This window comes from Triticum dicoccoides, chromosome 6B (assembly GCF_002162155.2).
Source record: "Triticum dicoccoides isolate Atlit2015 ecotype Zavitan chromosome 6B, WEW_v2.0, whole genome shotgun sequence".
Classification (NCBI taxonomy): Eukaryota; Viridiplantae; Streptophyta; class Magnoliopsida; order Poales; family Poaceae; genus Triticum; species Triticum dicoccoides.
The window spans coordinates 44,485,099-44,505,132 of record NC_041391.1 but is presented as its reverse complement, the minus strand read 5'-3'; the positions used below and the strand labels follow the sequence as shown (position 1 = coordinate 44,505,132).

The 20,034-nt window shown below is 46.5% G+C and overlaps 1 non-coding gene and 1 pseudogene across 1 annotated transcript; one reads left to right on the top strand and one right to left on the bottom strand.

The window, feature by feature from the left end:
* Nucleotides 1–1,129: 1,129 nt before the first annotated feature.
* Nucleotides 1,130–1,201, bottom strand: TRNAP-CGG. The gene has a single exon. It is a non-coding gene; the product is annotated as a tRNA-Pro (tRNA).
* A 15,021-nt stretch (nt 1,202–16,222) lies between these two features.
* LOC119326458 lies at nt 16,223–19,045 on the top strand (annotated as a pseudogene).
* The last annotated feature ends 989 nt before the right edge of the window (nt 19,046–20,034 follow it).

Genomic DNA, 20,034 nt, shown 5'->3' with positions numbered 1-20,034 from the left:
CCATCAGCAGATGAAGGTTACAGGGAAGTAGGATATTTTACCTGAGTGCCGGTCTACTGCTATTTGTTCTAGATTGATTTCGTAGTACCGTGGGCTTGGATAGCCAGACATGGTGAAAAACTGACTGAAATCAGTCAAAACAAATTGTTCTTTGGTGGAGTCTGTCGGGCAGAGGAGGAGATACGATGCAGATGTAGTTTCGTTGTTGGGAGGTGATGGCAGGGATGCCTTTTGTTGTCAACAATGAAAAAGAGATTGTCGGAGATATCAAGCTGATGCTGGAGACGACACGATGCGCCTCCACTGTTTAGAGGTGGAATTTAGTGAGGCAGGGGAAGTCGCCCGGAGTCTGTGGCGTCATTGCTTCTGGGCAGCAGGGTCGTGATGGTTGTGCTTGGGGTTGGGCGCATCGCGGCTGCAGGGTAGCGATAATGTCCCGAGGCATGTGCTTCTCATCTTGAGGGAGGATCACACCAGTGCGTCTGGATCCATGGGGGCGGCGGCTTGCAGCACAGAAACTCCATTCTTGAAATTCATCGCCTGAATGTGGATTTGCATGCACCAGTATTATTATGGTCAATTGGTCTACAATTCTACACATCAGTTTGGATTGTCATGAACACGCATGCTATGTTACACGGTTGTGTTAACTACGATCAACAAATTAATCAAAACACCAAGAGGGTTAGAATGAGGATAATTAACGGATTCATATAGTTGATTGATCCATCAAGATCGAATCGGATCATCTCAATGTATACACATTACCTTACGATGTTGATCTACCGAGATGAGCTAGCAAGAAAAGGGCGGACTTCTGCAGCAGCGAGGAGCATGCAGAGTCCACAGCCTCGACCTCGCTCCTGCAGCAGCTAGGAGATTGGTTGCTTAAATGGAGGATTAGGTCTATCTGTTACTCTTACATCAGTTTTTGATGGATAAGATAAAGACGAAAAGGATCTGTTGCCTACAATTAGGAAATGCATGAAATTAGTTGGTGGGCCACGCGGGGAATTGAGGAGACGAGGCTGCAATGTTGAGGAGCTCCAACGTATTTTCTCCCTTCGTACGTATAATAAGTGACCGAAACATTGTTTCTTTAAAAAAAAGGCAGTGACATGTGAAAAGAGGGGCGTTCCGAGAATCGAACTCGGGACCTCTCGCACCCGAAGCGAGAATCGTACCACTAGACCAAACGCCCTGTTTTATGACCAATTTAGTCAGCGGAGCTATTTAAATATAATGGTTAACAACATCCTGTCTTTTTCAGAAGATCTCGTCAAAACAGTGATGTTGAATTCATCAAACAGCTTGACCTGAAACTGATTCATCGCAAACAAGCAAAGTCCAAACTTCTCGCAGAAGGACAAGAACCGAGCCGAGAACCGAAGATTTCGCCATGCTTAATACTACAAGGTTAAACTTGCAAGGATTTCACCATGCTTAATACTACTCCCTCCGTCCGAAAATACTTGTCATGAAAATGAATAAAAGAGGATGCATCTAGATGTATTTTAGTTCTAGATACATCCTTTTTTGTCCATTTTGATGACAAGTATTTTCGGACGGAGGGAGTACAAGGTTAAACTTGCAAGGATTTCACCATGCTTAATACTACAGTGATGTTGAATATTATGGGGCGGAGGGAGTAATTCTGAGTTTTTTGGCCTTAAATAGATTAATGGGCACTTAGACATCTGTAATTCTAGAGATATGGCTGTGTACGCTGGCTGGGTGTGCTTTGAAGTTGTTACTCCTCGCCGCTAAACCCGGGCAAACATCGGGCCGGGCTTGTAAAATCCCGACCTTCATTTCTCAGGCCCGAGCCCCGCCTGAAGCCCGAAATACTCCCTGTTTTCAAGCCCGAGCCTGGCCCAAAATCAAGCCCGAAACCCAAAAGCCCGGCCCGAATGTTGCTTTTTAGTGTACGCACATGCAAGCCTGACCCGAAGCCCGGAAGCCCGGCCCGAAATACAAAAAAATGAGGCCTAAGCTTGGCCCGAACTATCTTTCGGGCTGCAAAACAAGGCCCGAGCCCGGCTCAGTCCTGCCCGTGTTTTTCGGGCCGAGCTCGGGCCGGGTTGTCGGGCCAGGCTGCCCATGCCCGGGTTTACTCGCCGCTAATTGCCTGCTTGTTTGGTCTCCTCTGTTTTTTTCTCTCTCTCCACAACATCCAATGCAGCATTGCCACTCCCTTAGTCGTAGGCCCGTAGCCCCCACCGCTAGGCACCCATCTTCTTGGGCCCACATTTTTCTCCCATTTTGTGTCGCCGCCTCCATCCCTTGCTGCCCTGTCCAGCGCCACTACCTATTGCTCCACCATAGCACCGCCTCCTCCCCCCAAAATGCCGGCCGACATGACATCGAAGAGTAGCGGACGGTCTCTTCCACCATCCCACCATCAGTGTCAGCGCTCCCTTGTCCACAATAACCCAGTGAGGAATATTAAGTGAGAGAGGGCAAAGCAGAGGAGGACGAGGCAGTGCACACCATAATCCTGTATCGCCTAAGACTGTAGACTCAACTCGTGTAATCAGTGCAACCACATGCATCGGAGATTGACGCGGTGTTGCAGGCCATGTCGCCCTACCACCAGGCAAGATTGCATTATGATGATTTTTGTAATCAAAGGCAAAGAGTGTCTAGTAAGTCTGCTAGGTCATTCAAGGAGTCTGAAGTTCTTTACACAATTCGTTTGCACACGTCTCTCGTTTGTGCAAGATATCTCATTGCTCAAGGCCAGGCATTTCGTGGCCATCATGAAAGTTGAACTTCACTGAACAGGGGTAACTTCCATGAGATGGTAGATTGGAATAAAGCTAGAGATTAGAAAGTGAGGCATGCTTTTGACAATGGTAGTAGAAACTGCAAGATGCTTGTTGCTGAAAATCAAAAAGATCTTGCAAAGTGTTTTGCAGAAGAGGTCACCAGTGCGATCATGAGAGAAATTGGTGATTAGAAATTCTCTGTGCTTATCGATGAGTCACGTGGTATATCTGTCAAAGAGCAAATGGCGGTAATTTTGAGGCTAGTGGTGGTTTATTATTCATTTTAACTATTATTTCATAGTTGTTTCCTACTTTTATTTAACCTTGTTACAAAAAACTTGATGTAGGTATGTCAATGATAAAGGGAAGGCTGTGGAACGATTTCTCTCTCTATACCATGTTAGTGAGACTACATCAGAGGCACTAAAGGTAGCTCTTGTTGACATTCTTGATCATCATAAGTTATCCATTCATAGGCTACGAGGGCAAGGATATGATGGAGCTTCAAATATGAGAGGTGAATTCAATGGTTTGCAAAAGAAAAATCTTGATGAGAACTCTTATGCCTTTTATGTGTATTATTTTGCACATCGTTTACAATTGGTGGTTGTCTCCGATTGCTACTTGTTGCTCCTCTATTCATGATTTGTTTGAGTATGTCTCCTTAATTGTGAGCACAACTACTGTATCTTGCAAGAGAAGGGAGTCACTAAGGGAGGAACGTCATCAAAATATCTGAGATCAGCTAGAGTGAGCGGTGAGATATTTAGTGGAAGAGGTTTGAACCATGAAACAAATTTAGCAAGACCCGGGGATACTAGATGGGGTTCACACCATAAAACTTTGCTTCATTTGAGTCAAATGTGGAAGTCAGTCATATATGTGCTTTGTGAGGTCAATGATGAAGGGCGTGGACCATCTCAAGCGGCGGGTTTGATAGAAATAATGGAGAGTTTCAAATTTGCTTTCGTATTGCATCGTATGATAAAGTTGCTTGCTATCACAAATGAACTCTCACAAGTCTTGCAAAGAAAAGATATAAACATTGTTAATGCCATTGAACTAGTCGGTGATTTCAAAGATCGGTTGGCCTCTATGAGAGAAAGTGGTTGGGAAAGCTTGTTCGATGAAGTACAACCGCCAAAGGTATTCCGGTGCCCGATATGAATGAAAAAATACTGGTCTGAGGTCGTTCAAGGCTAGATGGTGCGACTTAGACCAATCTTCATTTCTACCGAGTTGAGAACTTCTATGTTCCCATTGACAAGATATGCACTAAGATGAATCATCGCTTTAACGAAGCATCTTCGAATATAATAGTGTCCTTCTCATGTCTTCATCCAAAAAATTCCTTCTCCAAGTTTGATGTTGACAAGCTTGCTAGCTTAACTGAACTTTATCATGTAGATTTCTCTAGTGGTGATCGTGCAATCATAAGAGACCAACTTCAAACTTGCATTCTTCATGTACGAAGGCATGGGGCCTTTTCGTCTTGTAAAGATATTGAAAGTTTAGCTACAACGATGGTTAAAACTGAGAAACACTTGGTTTTCCCACTGGTGTACAGAATCATAGAGTTGGCTTTGCTATTGCCAGTCTCAACGGCATGGGTGGAAAGAGCTTTCTCGGCAATGAAGATTATCAAATCCAAATTGCGCAGCAAGATGAATGAGACATTGTTCAATGACTTGATGATTTGCTACACCGAGCGGGAGATTTTTAAAAGACGTAATGATGATGTTATTGTTAAACGGTTTCCAGCCATGAAGTTCCAGAAAGGGCAATTGCCCAGGTCCAGTTAACATATTATTGGTAAGCATTCTATCTAATGTGTTTAATTACAATGAAAATTATATAAACTATTAATATGTTTTATTTTGTAGATTCTCTTGTGTGCACAAGGATGAACATTGGAGATTGGACTATTGTCATTGAGAAGTCAAAAGTTTGGTTGTGTGACAAGTGTTGGAGAGTTATTTGGTTTGGTATTGTATTCATGTTTTTATTTACTTCTATGATCTATAAAACATTAGTGCGTATATTGCACATGACATTTATCCAAATATATGATAATTATCATGCTTGACAGACCAAATTAAATTTTAGCTTACGACGTGCTCGGCCTTTGGCAATTCACTAGCTCCGCCATTGGTACTCGCCTCAGCTCCCACCGTCGCATAGGTCACTAAGTAAAAAGTTGCTGGAGGAGGAACGGTTGGAGAGAGAGAGATGAAAGTGCTAGCAGGGACATCAAGCGGTAGGCATGGGCTCTCCGTCGGAGTGGTTTTGCAAGGAGGAAAGGGCTAAGGAACATCGGGTGTTGGAAGAGGAGCGGTGGAGGCGGGGCACACGCGGCTTCCCTCATTGCTCCTCCTCGTGGCGCTTCTTCTTCCTCTTGTGCCTTGGATCCTTGGGAAGCTGATGCGTCAGGTGCTCTAGCTCCTCGTCCCAATGAAGCTAGGCCGGTTGGTGCGGGATTTTGGCCTGATCCTCCCGAAATGGTGCTGCCATTGATTTGGTCCGGGTCCTGGTCAATTCAGATCCAATCCTCGCGTTGGTGGCTTGAAAAATTCTTACAACAACAACTAACAGAGCAAATTTAGCAAGTTCCGACGTCGTGATTCTCCTGGTGGTCATGTTGGATCTGGTGTTGTTCTCCTCCCTTCTCCCCCATTCTAACTCATGTCTTGCTGCTTCTACTGGTGGCATGTTTTCTAGTTTTGGTCCGTCTACATTGACATGTTTTTCTTGCCATAGATTGGGTTACTTTCAGTCACACCCTCAGTTTCCTCCATTTTTCCTGATTTATCGCTCCGAAGGTCATCTTTCTGTTGGATGCATGAACTGTTCCAAGCCGCCTATGGTCAAGCAGTATCGTATCGGCCTGCTTGGATGTAGCTTCTTCGGGATGGATGGTGGGCTGGATGTGGTTGTGGCCACACCACCCATCAGAAATGTTGATGTCATTTCCATGTAGTCCGTTAGTGTGTCTCTTCAGATAAGTGTTGATGAGTTACGTGAATGGGGCTTGAGGGTTGGGATTGGCAATTGCAGCAAATTTCTCAAACCGAATTTGGTGTCGTCTTTCCCTTGCAAGAAAGTTTGAAGATGCTATCTAAATGTATGAGTTTCTCCCTGCCTTTGAACCAGCTTGTGGTCTTAGTGAAGGAGGTTGTTGATGTTGATCGCTTGTTTGGCAATCAGATTGATACTTGTGTGATGCTTGATGATGTCCCTCCGGTGATGCCAAACAAACCTTGCTTGCTAGCTTTTTAAGAGCTCATTGGTAAACCTATGTTTGCTGACGAAGAATCCTTGTCAAGATTGGGCCCAGTTTGTACACAGATTTTGTGTTCCACTCTGGATCGTGTTGGTGGACTCATTGAGGTGTTCTCTAATTCTAAAGATTTTCACATCAACATCTGTGTTGAAGGTCAGGCTGCTAGTTAGGCTCCCGGTGTTGCTTTTACCTGCGACACATGTGGATCAGAACAATGGTGGAAGTATGGGTGGAGTGAGTCTTTCCCACCTTTATCCCAAAAAGAATGGGATGATCTTGGCCCTATTGTGCAACAACTCTATCCCAACCTTGCTCCCAGGGATGGTGGGGCTAAAGATGGGGCTGCTGAACTAGAAGCTTATCTGGCTCCTATTCCTCATGCGTCTGGGATTTGTGCTAGTCCCCTCGGATAGGTTATGACTCCCAAGATGACTATAACAAGTCGGATCAGACAAGGGCTCACCATCAGAAGCATGAACGTGAACATTAAGCTCCGTAGGTGTCTCAATAGTGTGCTCATAAGTAAGAGCTGCACGAGCAACAAGATCCTGGATATAATTTTCTTGGGAAACAAAAAAGCCATCAGAGGTGGAGGAAATCTCAATCCCAAGAAAGTAACAAAGAGGACCAAGATCAGACATGGAAAACTGCTCAGTGAGACGGGCCTTCACAAAGGCAATGTACTCAAGATCATCGCCGGTGATGATCATGTCATCAACATATAGAAGAACAAGAGTGCCATCACGAGCAGAAAGGTGGACAAACAACGCGGGATCATGTGCACTGGGCGAAAATTAGCTGTAGTGACCACTGAGGCAAAAGGTTCAAACCAAACGCGGGGGGCTTGCTTAAGGCCATAGAGAGAGCGACGAAGACGGCAAATCATGCCATTAGGAACTGAATATCCAGGTGGTGGCTGCATATAAATATCCTCACACAACTCACCATTAAGAAAGGCATTCTTAACAACAAGCTGAGACATGGACCAATGACGAACAGAGGCCACAGAGAGAAGTGTGCGAACAGTGGTCATATGGGCCACATGAGCAAAAGTCTCATCGTAATCACGACCATGATCCTACTGAAAGCCACGAGCCACAAGACGAGCTTTATAACGCTCAAGAGAACCATCAGAGTGAGTCTTAATCTTATAGACCCACTTACAAGTGATCGGACGAACACAAGGAGGAAGAGAAATCAGATCCCACATGCTTGTGCACTCAAGGGCATCAATCTCCTCTACCATGGCAAACTTCCATTCATGATGAATAATAGCATGCCAATGAGAAGTCGGCTCAACAACGGTCAAAAGACCATAGTGAGAAGGAGAATATGAATCAGAGGGCGGACAAGGCCGAGCACAAAGACCATAAGTCAGCCTAGAGGAGGAAGACGACACGTCAGAAGTAGACGGCACATCAGTTGACTCATCCACAACACGTCGATGACGAGTATAATGGAAAGGAAAGCAAGGGAGAGGTGGAATTACTGGAGGTGGATACGAGGAATGTATTGGGGATGAAGGTGGAGAAGAGGAAGGTGTCGGGGATGAAGGTGGAGAGTCATGCGATGAGGGAGGAGAAGAAATCATAGGAGAGGACGGCTTCGGATCAACAACAATGGGACGAGAAGTAGGACTACTGGGCACAGAGGGAGGTGTATCCGAAAGCATAAGAAAGAGATGTCGTCCGCGGAAAAGGCAGAGGAGGATGGACGCCGGTAGAAGGGACGGGACTCATCAAAGGTGACATCCAGGGAAATACGCATCCGACGACCCACAGGATCCCAACACTGATAGCCCTTATGATCATCACTATATCCGAGAAAGACACACTCAACAGACTGAGCGGTCAGTTTGGTGCGTTCACGAGGGGCAAGCAAAACATAGCAAACACAACCAAACTAACAAAGCACCGAACAATCAGGAGAACGACCAGAAAGACGCTCAAGAAGAATGCCACCCTGTAGAGCGGCAGACGTGTGAAGGTTGATGAGATAGAGGAAGTGGTAACAGCCTCAGCGGAGAAGTGAGACGGGAGAGAGGCATACGCCGTCTGAAGAAGGTGACAATGCTTGCGCTCAGCAACACCATTCTGAGCATGAGCACCAAGACAAGAGAACTGGGCAAGAGTACCCTGCTCAGCAAGGAATCCTCATAGCGCATGCGAGATATACTCACCAATTGAATCTGCAAGAAAAACACGAATAGAAATAGAAAACTGGGTATGAACCATGGCAGCAAATTTTTTGTATATACATAATACCTCACTATGAGAAGACATGAAATAGATCCAAGTGTACCGAGAAAAATCATCTATAAAGATAATATAGTAGCAATGACCCCCTTTGAAAGCGAAGGGAGCCGGACCCCAAACATCGGAGTGAACGAGATCAAAAGGGCGGTCGGATACTGAATCACTGTGAGGATAGGGTTGTTGAATCTTCTAGCCAAGCCTACAACCTAGACAATCCAATGAAGAGTTACCGAAGACAGACCCCGGAACACCGCGATGAACCAAAGACGAGAAACGAGAACCACATAAATGGCCAAGACAATGATGCCACTACTAAAATGAGCTGGTAGATGCAGCAAGAGGAGTTGTGAGACTGGAGGTCATGGTAGCGGAGGGAAGACGAAGCCAGTCAAGCACCCAGAGACCATCAGGGCGTCGAGGGCCAGCACCAAGCAGAGCGGACGTGCAACGATCCTGAACAGAACATAAATCAAAGTCGAGAATGACCCTACAACTAGAGTTAACAATCTTACCACCAGATATGAGCTGCATGGTAAGTCGAGGAACATGAGCTAGTGAGGAAACATGAAATGAAAAAGTCCTAAGAGTGCCTCGACTAGCTACAGGGAGGGGAGTGACATCAGCCGTAAGAACACGAACATGAGACTCGATAGGTTGAACGGATGTCAAAGTGGAAGAATCATAATTCATATGAAAAGAGCTCCAGTATCAAAATCCATGGCGATGTACCTGAACGGGTAGGTGGTTTCGCATTGCCGGAAGAGTCAGTCATGGAACTTGTAGAAACTGTCGGTGAAGAACCCCAACCATCAAGCATGCATCGCAGCTGTGCAATCTCACACATAGACAACAATAGGGCAGAAGAGGTCGACGTAGAAACACTTATCGACGATAAACAACCGCCACCACCCGTGGAAGCCGCATGTAGAGTCGACCAAGAGTAGCGACTCGATGCAGAGCCGCATGTGCAGGCCATTGGGGGAGTCGACGTAGAGAGGTTGCCACCACTCATGGAAGCCGCAAGAGGAATCGACGTAGGGCGACAATCACCAGGTGCAGAAGTCATGGGAAGAGTCGATGTAGAGTGGCCAACAGTGTCGGTGGATGTCGCAAAAGGTGTTGATGTAGAGCAACAACCACCAACTCTAAGTGGACGAGCACTAAGCACCGAAGAAAGGCGCATGTGCAAGACAGGATCAATATTCGGAATACCGTCTAAAAACACCGGGCAAAGAGGGGAAGGCATACCCGACGAAAGCATTGTGCCCTTCTTTTTTGAACTTTTTTTCTCTCGCTTTTTTACTATCTTTCTCTTTCTTTTAGACAACGACGGAACTACAGGGCGTCAAGCGAGGCACATGTACGTAGCAGGTCAACTTGGTATTATCAGGAGGCAAAAGCATCATATATATACATGTACAATGAAGGCCAAAGGCGAAGGCTAAAGGTCAAAGGCCACCATAATTATAACTCTAACAATATTGACCCTTTCTATATCGATATCTATACCTATACCTACTAATAAAAGAAATAGGTATTCTTACTCCGTCATGCTATTTTGCAGAAAACTCACTCACGTTTCTGTTAATCAACCCGTACTCCACTTTTATATCAGTTTTTTGTTTTTTAGAAAACCCATTAATGTTTCTGGAAATCAACCCGCAGACCAGGTCTAAGTCAAATTTTCACTTTTGTAGGAAACCCCTTGGTATTTGGGTTAATCAACCCACACTACATATCAAATGCTTCTAGAAAATATCGATATCGATATCTTTTTAATTCCAACTCTAAATTTAACATGTTATATATGAAATTTGATTAGAAGAATATGTAGAATCTGAATATGATGTTATTTTACCCGTTAATCATTTTAAAAATGCTATTTAGGGTGCAACCTTAATCCAAAGCGCATGATCGGTCTTTTATTGTGACTATTATGATCCATCTTTTTTCATGCCGGTGCTGATCCGAACTGAAAATGAATACCCCAGCAAAACCGGTATGGGAGACGAAAAACACTACTATAATCATGCATGCACGCCTTGTCAAAATCTCACAAAAAAAATAAGTGTATCATGCCGAGGGAGACGTCTAAGGATTGAAAACATTCAAACGTGTTGTGATTGTTTGAACACCGAGGCCACCGTCAGCAAGAATGAAAAAGAGGATAATTGGTAATACAGATGGGATGCTATTTGTTGAAATAAAGGACGTGTATCCATTACAGTTTGGAGTCATGGTTATTGGGTTTTGGGATTGTGGTATTTTTTTCCACCCATTGCAACGCGCGGTCTCTTTTTCTAGTATCTATAAAGCGGGGTAAAAGTTTGTTCTGAAGTCTAGAATGTACATCACAGAGGAAATAATTAAAGGTAAAATGTTGGTTGATGATTTTGGCTTTGCCTGAAGTGAGAATGGCCCATGTTCCTAAAACTTGACCTCACCAGTTACTGAGTACGTTGCTTTATCAGTTGATGGTTCTTTCTCAGTGGAGTCCGGCGCAGCGTGGCAGGAATGATTCTTCGACGATATGATGGTTCAGTTATTTTTGCATCATATCGGTTTATTTCCAATTGTATCGATTCACTGAAAGTTGAGATTCATGCAATAATGCAAGGGGTGGCGCTAGCTATACGACATTCCACTTTTCCGGTCATCGTTCAATCTGAATTAAGTGAGGCTTTGTCCTGACTATCAGGGAACGGACCTGATCGTTTTGCGTGTGGTCATGTCGTGACTGAAATTAAGGAGTTGTTGAGACACATGGGGCTTATTACTTAGAAGTTGAATAGGGATCAAAACAGAGTTGCCAATCATTTGGCAAATTATAGTCGTATTTTACCACGGCTGCTTATATGCATGTAGGACCATCATGTATTGAGGATATTTTGCCATATGAAATTAAACTCCTTTTTCCCTAAAAAAAAGAAGTCTAGAGGTTTGTGGTGCTGATGTTAAGGAGGTACATAGTTCAATGCATTGTATTACGCACCAGAATGTTTAGTGATATGAGACTCTTCTCGCGTAGAACGGGACCGGTAATGTTGTATGCTAATGCTAAGTCTGGTGTGGAGCTGGGCCGAGGTGCTTCTTACGACCAATTTGGTTGTTGAGTAATACATACTCCAACGGACATGTCAAAAGACGTGCGCGCGGTAAACTAACATTTTAGCGCGCGCGGCAAGTTTTTGTGCGCTTCAGCAGAGGCGGGAAACTAGCGCGCGAAGCGATTGCACGCGTGGGGGAGATAGCGGCAGCTCGCGCGGTAGATTTGGCGCGTCGCTTCGCGCGCCTATAAAATGCGGCGCTGGCCATGCGCTCTGCCCCGCGCCCATCCCCTCGCCACCTTGCCGCTTTCACCGCTTTCTCGCGGCTTCTAGCGCCCCGCCACCACCGCGCCACCATGCCGCCGCGCCGCCGGGGATCTTTGAGCTACCGCGGCGTCCGCGAGCGCCCCAACGGCTGGTACTCTGTCGAGATCCGGTCCGGCGACGTCCGGCTCGGCCTTGGCACGTTCCGAAGCGCGCACGAGGCGGCCCACGCGTACGACGCGGCGGCGTGGCGCCTAGAGAGGCCTCCATCGCAGATGAACTTCCGGGGCGTCTACACACGCGAAAAGGCGCAGGCCGTCGCCCCTCCGCCTCGTCTGATCACGGACCAGGACCGTGCAGACCACCTTCGGCTGCAGCGCTGCCTCCTCATCGCCGAGGAGGACGAGCGAGCCATGGAGGAGTGGCGCCGGCGCCACCCGGAGGACGTCGCCAACGAGCGCTCCTACTGGGCGGAGAGGACGGAAGGCATTGGCGATATCGCAGTGCGATATCGTTGAAGTAGGTGGGAGATCGATCTTCACATCAGACGATGAACGTTGGGAGGACATATGGATTGATACCTCGGACAACACCACCGAGGATGAGGATGATGATGAGGACTCGGAGTAGTTCTAGCCTCACCGTAGTTTATCTAGTTGCACCTTAGTTTAATTTTATGTAGTTGTACCGTAGTTCGGTTTTATCTATCTATGCTATGAACTTGTTTATCTATCTATACTATGAACTATGTAAAATATCTTTGTATTGTTTTTTATATTTATGTGAAATTTATTTTGTGTTCAAAATGCAACCAATATGGACATGAGCGGCTGCTCATGCGTGCTGCATTTTAACAGCGCACTGTATTTTAGCGCGGCTGCTGGAGCCAGCGCTGTGCGCCGCGTTAAATCTGACAATGGACGCGCCGCAAACTATTTTTTAGCGCGCCGTGTGTTGCGCGGCTGCCGGAGATGCTCTAAGTACTATTTTTCCTCTCTTTTTACAGCGTTGTTGAAAATTCTCTCCCAGGATGCTAAGACTCTCTATCTTCCGAAGCCGCCACCTAATCAATGTTGTTCCGTTTTATTCCCCTCTCGGTTTAAAGCCGCCACCTAATCAATGTTGGTCTATTTTATGTCCCTGTCATGATTCGGTAGTCACTGGCTAGGCGGGATAGTCCGAATGGTAGATTGTTGTGGAGGAGTACACAAGGAGTTGGTCAAATGAAGGCCAAAGGCGAAGGCTAAAGGTCAAAGGCCACCATAATTATAACTCTAACAATATTGACCCTTTCTATATCGATATCTATACCTATACCTACTAATAAAAGAAATAGGTATTCTTACTCCGTCATGCTATTTTGCAGAAAACTCACTCACGTTTCTGTTAATCAACCCGTACTCCACTTTTATATCAGTTTTTTGTTTTTTAGAAAACCCATTAATGTTTCTGGAAATCAACCCGCAGACCAGGTCTAAGTCAAATTTTCACTTTTGTAGGAAACCCCTTGGTATTTGGGTTAATCAACCCACACTACATATCAAATGCTTCTAGAAAATATCGATATCGATATCTTTTTAATTCCAACTCTAAATTTAACATGTTATATATGAAATTTGATTAGAAGAATATGTAGAATCTGAATATGATGTTATTTTACCCGTTAATCATTTTAAAAATGCTATTTAGGGTGCAACCTTAATCCAAAGCGCATGATCGGTCTTTTATTGTGACTATTATGATCCATCTTTTTTCATGCCGGTGCTGATCCGAACTGAAAATGAATACCCCAGCAAAACCGGTATGGGAGACGAAAAACACTACTATAATCATGCATGCACGCCTTGTCAAAATCTCACAAAAAAAATAAGTGTATCATGCCGAGGGAGACGTCTAAGGATTGAAAACATTCAAACGTGTTGTGATTGTTTGAACACCGAGGCCACCGTCAGCAAGAATGAAAAAGAGGATAATTGGTAATACAGATGGGATGCTATTTGTTGAAATAAAGGACGTGTATCCATTACAGTTTGGAGTCATGGTTATTGGGTTTTGGGATTGTGGTATTTTTTTCCACCCATTGCAACGCGCGGTCTCTTTTTCTAGTATCTATAAAGCGGGGTAAAAGTTTGTTCTGAAGTCTAGAATGTACATCACAGAGGAAATAATTAAAGGTAAAATGTTGGTTGATGATTTTGGCTTTGCCTGAAGTGAGAATGGCCCATGTTCCTAAAACTTGACCTCACCAGTTACTGAGTACGTTGCTTTATCAGTTGATGGTTCTTTCTCAGTGGAGTCCGGCGCAGCGTGGCAGGAATGATTCTTCGACGATATGATGGTTCAGTTATTTTTGCATCATATCGGTTTATTTCCAATTGTATCGATTCACTGAAAGTTGAGATTCATGCAATAATGCAAGGGGTGGCGCTAGCTATACGACATTCCACTTTTCCGGTCATCGTTCAATCTGAATTAAGTGAGGCTTTGTCCTGACTATCAGGGAACGGACCTGATCGTTTTGCGTGTGGTCATGTCGTGACTGAAATTAAGGAGTTGTTGAGACACATGGGGCTTATTACTTAGAAGTTGAATAGGGATCAAAACAGAGTTGCCAATCATTTGGCAAATTATAGTCGTATTTTACCACGGCTGCTTATATGCATGTAGGACCATCATGTATTGAGGATATTTTGCCATATGAAATTAAACTCCTTTTTCCCTAAAAAAAAGAAGTCTAGAGGTTTGTGGTGCTGATGTTAAGGAGGTACATAGTTCAATGCATTGTATTACGCACCAGAATGTTTAGTGATATGAGACTCTTCTCGCGTAGAACGGGACCGGTAATGTTGTATGCTAATGCTAAGTCTGGTGTGGAGCTGGGCCGAGGTGCTTCTTACGACCAATTTGGTTGTTGAGTAATACATACTCCAACGGACATGTCAAAAGACGTGCGCGCGGTAAACTAACATTTTAGCGCGCGCGGCAAGTTTTTGTGCGCTTCAGCAGAGGCGGGAAACTAGCGCGCGAAGCGATTGCACGCGTGGGGGAGATAGCGGCAGCTCGCGCGGTAGATTTGGCGCGTCGCTTCGCGCGCCTATAAAATGCGGCGCTGGCCATGCGCTCTGCCACGCGCCCATCCCCTCACCACCTTGCCGCTTTCACCGCTTTCTCGCGGCTTCTAGCGCCCCGCCACCACCGCGCCACCATGCCGCCGCGCCGCCGGGGATCTTTGAGCTACCGCGGCGTCCGCGAGCGCCCCAACGGCTGGTACTCTGTCGAGATCCGGTCCGGCGACGTCCGGCTCGGCCTTGGCACGTTCCGAAGCGCGCACGAGGCGGCCCACGCGTACGACGCGGCGGCGTGGCGCCTAGAGAGGCCTCCATCGCAGATGAACTTCCGGGGCGTCTACACACGCGAAAAGGCGCAGGCCGTCGCCCCTCCGCCTCGTCTGATCACGGACCAGGACCGTGCAGACCACCTTCGGCTGCAGCGCTGCCTCCTCATCGCCGAGGAGGACGAGCGAGCCATGGAGGAGTGGCGCCGGCGCCACCCGGAGGACGTCGCCAACGAGCGCTCCTACTGGGCGGAGAGGACGGAAGGCATTGGCGATATCGCAGTGCGATATCGTTGAAGTAGGTGGGAGATCGATCTTCACATCAGACGATGAACGTTGGGAGGACATATGGATTGATACCTCGGACAACACCACCGAGGATGAGGATGATGATGAGGACTCGGAGTAGTTCTAGCCTCACCGTAGTTTATCTAGTTGCACCTTAGTTTAATTTTATGTAGTTGTACCGTAGTTCGGTTTTATCTATCTATGCTATGAACTTGTTTATCTATCTATACTATGAACTATGTAAAATATCTTTGTATTGTTTTTTATATTTATGTGAAATTTATTTTGTGTTCAAAATGCAACCAATATGGACATGAGCGGCTGCTCATGCGTGCTGCATTTTAACAGCGCACTGTATTTTAGCGCGGCTGCTGGAGCCAGCGCTGTGCGCCGCGTTAAATCTGACAATGGACGCGCCGCAAACTATTTTTTAGCGCGCCGTGTGTTGCGCGGCTGCCGGAGATGCTCTAAGTACTATTTTTCCTCTCTTTTTACAGCGTTGTTGAAAATTCTCTCCCAGGATGCTAAGACTCTCTATCTTCCGAAGCCGCCACCTAATCAATGTTGTTCCGTTTTATTCCCCTCTCGGTTTAAAGCCGCCACCTAATCAATGTTGGTCTATTTTATGTCCCTGTCATGATTCGGTAGTCACTGGCTAGGCGGGATAGTCCGAATGGTAGATTGTTGTGGAGGAGTACACAAGGAGTTGGTCAAATGAAACTTGTTTGAATTAACAGGCCAGAATCAAAGCTGAAAGAGAGAAGTCAGTAAGTATGGAGTATGGGCGGGCGTAGTAGCAATGCAGACCGACTGACCGAGGACTTGACAATTCAATTCATGAGACGGCTATCTGCACCAAAGAAAGTCATCGATCGCCCACAATGGACATGGCACTGCATGCGTGCATGGCCACCTTGGGTTATATATATACGTGGACACGCCCCTGTCCAGATGCACGCAGAGCGAGCAGCATCGGCAACAAAAAATTCTTGTTCAGCTGCACTATTCCGAAGGCCAAACAGCCATGGCCGATCTCCTGTACCAATCCTTCCTACTCTTGGGCGTCGCCGTGGTGCTACTCCGGATCCTTAAACTATCTCTCCAGCCGAAGGTGAGGAACCCGCCGGGTCCGATCCATGGAAGCTGCCTGTCATCGGCAGCATGCACCACCTCTTGAACGTGCTCCCGCACCGCGCCCTGAGGGACCTGGCCGGCGTACAGGGCCCGCTGATGATGCTCCAGCTCGGGGGGACCCCTCTCGTCGTCGTGTCGTCAAGGGAGATGGCTCGCGAGGTGCTCAGGACGCACGAGGCCAACTTCGCCACCCGCCCCAGGCTCCTAGCTGGTGAGGCCCTGATGTACGGCTGTTCAGACATCCTTTTCTCACCGTCCGGCACCTACTGGCGCAAGCTCTGGCAGCTCTGCGCCGCCGAGATACTGAGCGCGAACCGCGTCCGTTCCTTCAGGCACATTAGGGAGCAAGAGGTACGTCTGTATTCTCCAAATAATAACTCTTCATTATGAACGATGTTAGTTTCCTTTTGCTTATATATATACTCCCTCCGTCCGGAAATACTTGTCATCAAAATAGATAAAAAAGGATGAATCTAGACGTATTTTAGTTCTAAATACATCTCTTTCTATCTATTTTGATGACATGTATTTTCGGACGGAGGAAGTATGAGAGAATTTCTTATTTGGCCCTTTCTTAAAATTTGCTTCCCTTTTTGACCAAAAAACTTGGTTCTTTCCTTTTTGACATTTAAACTTTATTTTGTTCCTTATATGACATTTCCGTCAGTTTTGGCTAGTAACGGTGTTAAGTCTGACGAAAAAGACCATTTTACCCCTTATGTAGTATGTGACCAGATTATTTACATGCAAACACAGGGGTAATGTGATATATAGTTTTTCATGGTTGAATAAACAAACAAAAAATAGTACCATATGCCTAAATACAAAACATTGTTGCACGGGACTAATCATAATTACTACATTAGGAGCAGAACAATAACGACTCATTCAACCTCTACTATACAGATTAATGTTACGGGTGATAAATTAGACCGCGGCATATCAACAATATCTGTGCAGTATCATGTTTTCCGATTTAAAGGTAAAGAAAATATGGCGATAACACGGCGACACATCGGGGACACGGGAAGCCCTGTACTTGTTGCCTTGCTGTTGCCGTGCTGCGTTCGTGATGCCTGTCTGTGCTTGCTGCCGTTTGGATGCGCGCGAGCTTGCTGGGTATGTATGCATGCTTGTTGTGTAGGAGTACTCGTGTGTGTATGTTTGCGCTGCCGGCTGCTGCTGGGCGCTGGCGTGGCTCTCGCGGATACACGCCATGCCAGGCTCTCCCGGATGGAGCTGCAACACGACTGGTGGGCGATTGGTGGATATGAATATTTGAAAGTGGGCTTTCTTGCAACACTTTCACCCATTATGTTCATGCTCCTTCTCTTTCTTTTTTGCTGACATAGTACCATCAGGGGCAAAATTGTCTTTGTACATGTCAGCTAACACCGCTGGATGAAAAAATGGATGAAAGTGTCACGTAAGGAACAAAAAGAAGTTTAAGTGTCAAAAAGGAAAGAAACAAGCTTTTTGGGTCAAAAAAGGAAGTAAATTTTAAGAAAGGGCCAAATAAGGAATTCTCTCTCTATATATATAGGGAGTTCAAATTAGAGAATGAGTCTACCTGTTGTACATGTACAGGTGAGAAGCCATGTAGAAAGCATTCATGCCGCAGGGCCATCTACGCCGGTGGACATCACCATGACTTTCTTCAATCTAACGATCAGCATTGTCTCCCGCGCATCCTTCGGGAACAAGCATAGAAACGTCCAGGAGTTCCTATCGGCGATCAAATCTGGCGTCGCACTGGCCGGCGGTTTCAAAATCCCTGATCTCTTCCCTACATGGCGGTCCGTGCTGGCCAAGGCGACCGGCATGCACCGCACCTTGGAGGATGTCCACATGACGTTGGACTCCACCTTAGAGGGGGGTCATAGAAGAGAGGGAAGGCATCCGGGAGGACAGGGTCAAATCCTGTGCATCGTCGGCCTCGGACGTCGAGGAGAACCTGGTCGATGTTCTCATCGGACTGCGAGAGAAAGCTGGCACCGGGTTCCACCTTAACACAAACAGCATCAAGGGCGTCATACTTGACATGATCGTGGCTGGAACTGGCACGTTGGCGTCATCGCTGGATTGGGGTATGTCTGAGCTCATGCAGAACCCGAGGGTGATGGACAAGCTGCAGCGCGAGATCCGGGAGCCGTTCCATGGCAGGGCGACCATCAGTGAAGGCGACATCGAGGCCAGCGAGCTCCCATACCTGAAGCTTTTCATCAAGGAGAACCTCCGGCTGCACCCGCCAGCGCCACTCCTGGTGCCCCGGGAGTGCGTCGAGGCCTGTGAGGTTGACGGATACCTGATTCCCGCGGGTTCGCGCCTTGTCGTAAATGCGTGGGCTATTGGGAGAGATCCAAGGTATTGGGAGGACGCTGAAGAATTCAAGCCCGAGCGGTTTGAGGACAGCTCCGTCGATTTCACAGGGAGCAGCTATGAGTTTCTGCCGTTCGGGGCCGGACGGAGGATGTGTCCCGGCATCTCCTACGGGCTCCCCGTCTTGCAAATGGCGCTTGTTCAACTCTGCTACCACTTCGACTGGTCCCTGCCTGAGGGCGTCACCAAGGTGGACATGACGGAGGGTGGTGGCCTCGGTCTGCGCCGCAAGTCGCCTCTCCGGCTCTGTGCCAAGCCATTTGTCCCCGAGTCAGTGTATGAAGTATAAGTAGCTAGCTAACTTAGCTCGTAGTAGCCAAGTTATTTGGCATCAATGTGCTACTTTCCAACACAACGTTTTGTGCTATGTATGATGATTTTATGAACAAATAAAGTGTCAGATTTTCTGTAAAGAATTACTATTGTTACGCCAAACCCATGCAGTAGTTCAATAAAATTATACTTAGTAAGCACAAGTTTCTTGCAAACCACAGCCTTATGGAAATGTTCTTCTTTACAGCATTAGGGCCTCTTTTATTAGCATGCATGAGATAATTATTTTTGAATGTTGACGAAAGAACTGCCAAATTCATTGATCAGAAAGAGGTATTACACGAACACCCATAAGAAGGGATGCACCGCATAAAGGCGAGTGCCAAAACGAAGAAAGAACATGAAAGAAAATGGATGCTCAGTTTATTTGAGGGAAACCGAATGAAAACCTAGACAACGCCTAGCTAGACTAGGCCTAAGGCACCACATTACATACAAAGTGTCGGAAGGCCAACATCCCAAAACACACCCGGCCGGGCACTCGAGAATTAACTAGTAGAAAACGGGCCATTTGTCCTGGTTCCGGAGGCCCATTAGCCCCGGTTCAGAAACTTGGACTAAAGGGTCGGGACTAAAGCCCAAAACCTTTAGTCCCGGTTCGCTTACGAACCGGGATAGAAAGGGCTCCACGTGGCCGCTGCGGGGCGCCCAGGCAGGAGGATCTTTAGTCCTGGTTGGTAATACCAACCAGGACCAAAAGGCATCCACGCGTCAGCATATGGCAGGAGCTAGGGTTTTTTTTTAAGGGGGGTAGGGGGTTTTGGAGGGTTAATTTAGGGGTTTCATATATTGTGTTAGCTAGCTAATAGAGAGAAGTGACCTCTCTTTATCTCCATGCTTGGTCGATGCTAGATACTATACGTATAGGGAGAACTCGACAAGCTGGCTAGTAAGCAAATGAAGGAACATTAAGTACACAAGATCGTCATGAACATATATAGAGAGAAGCGAC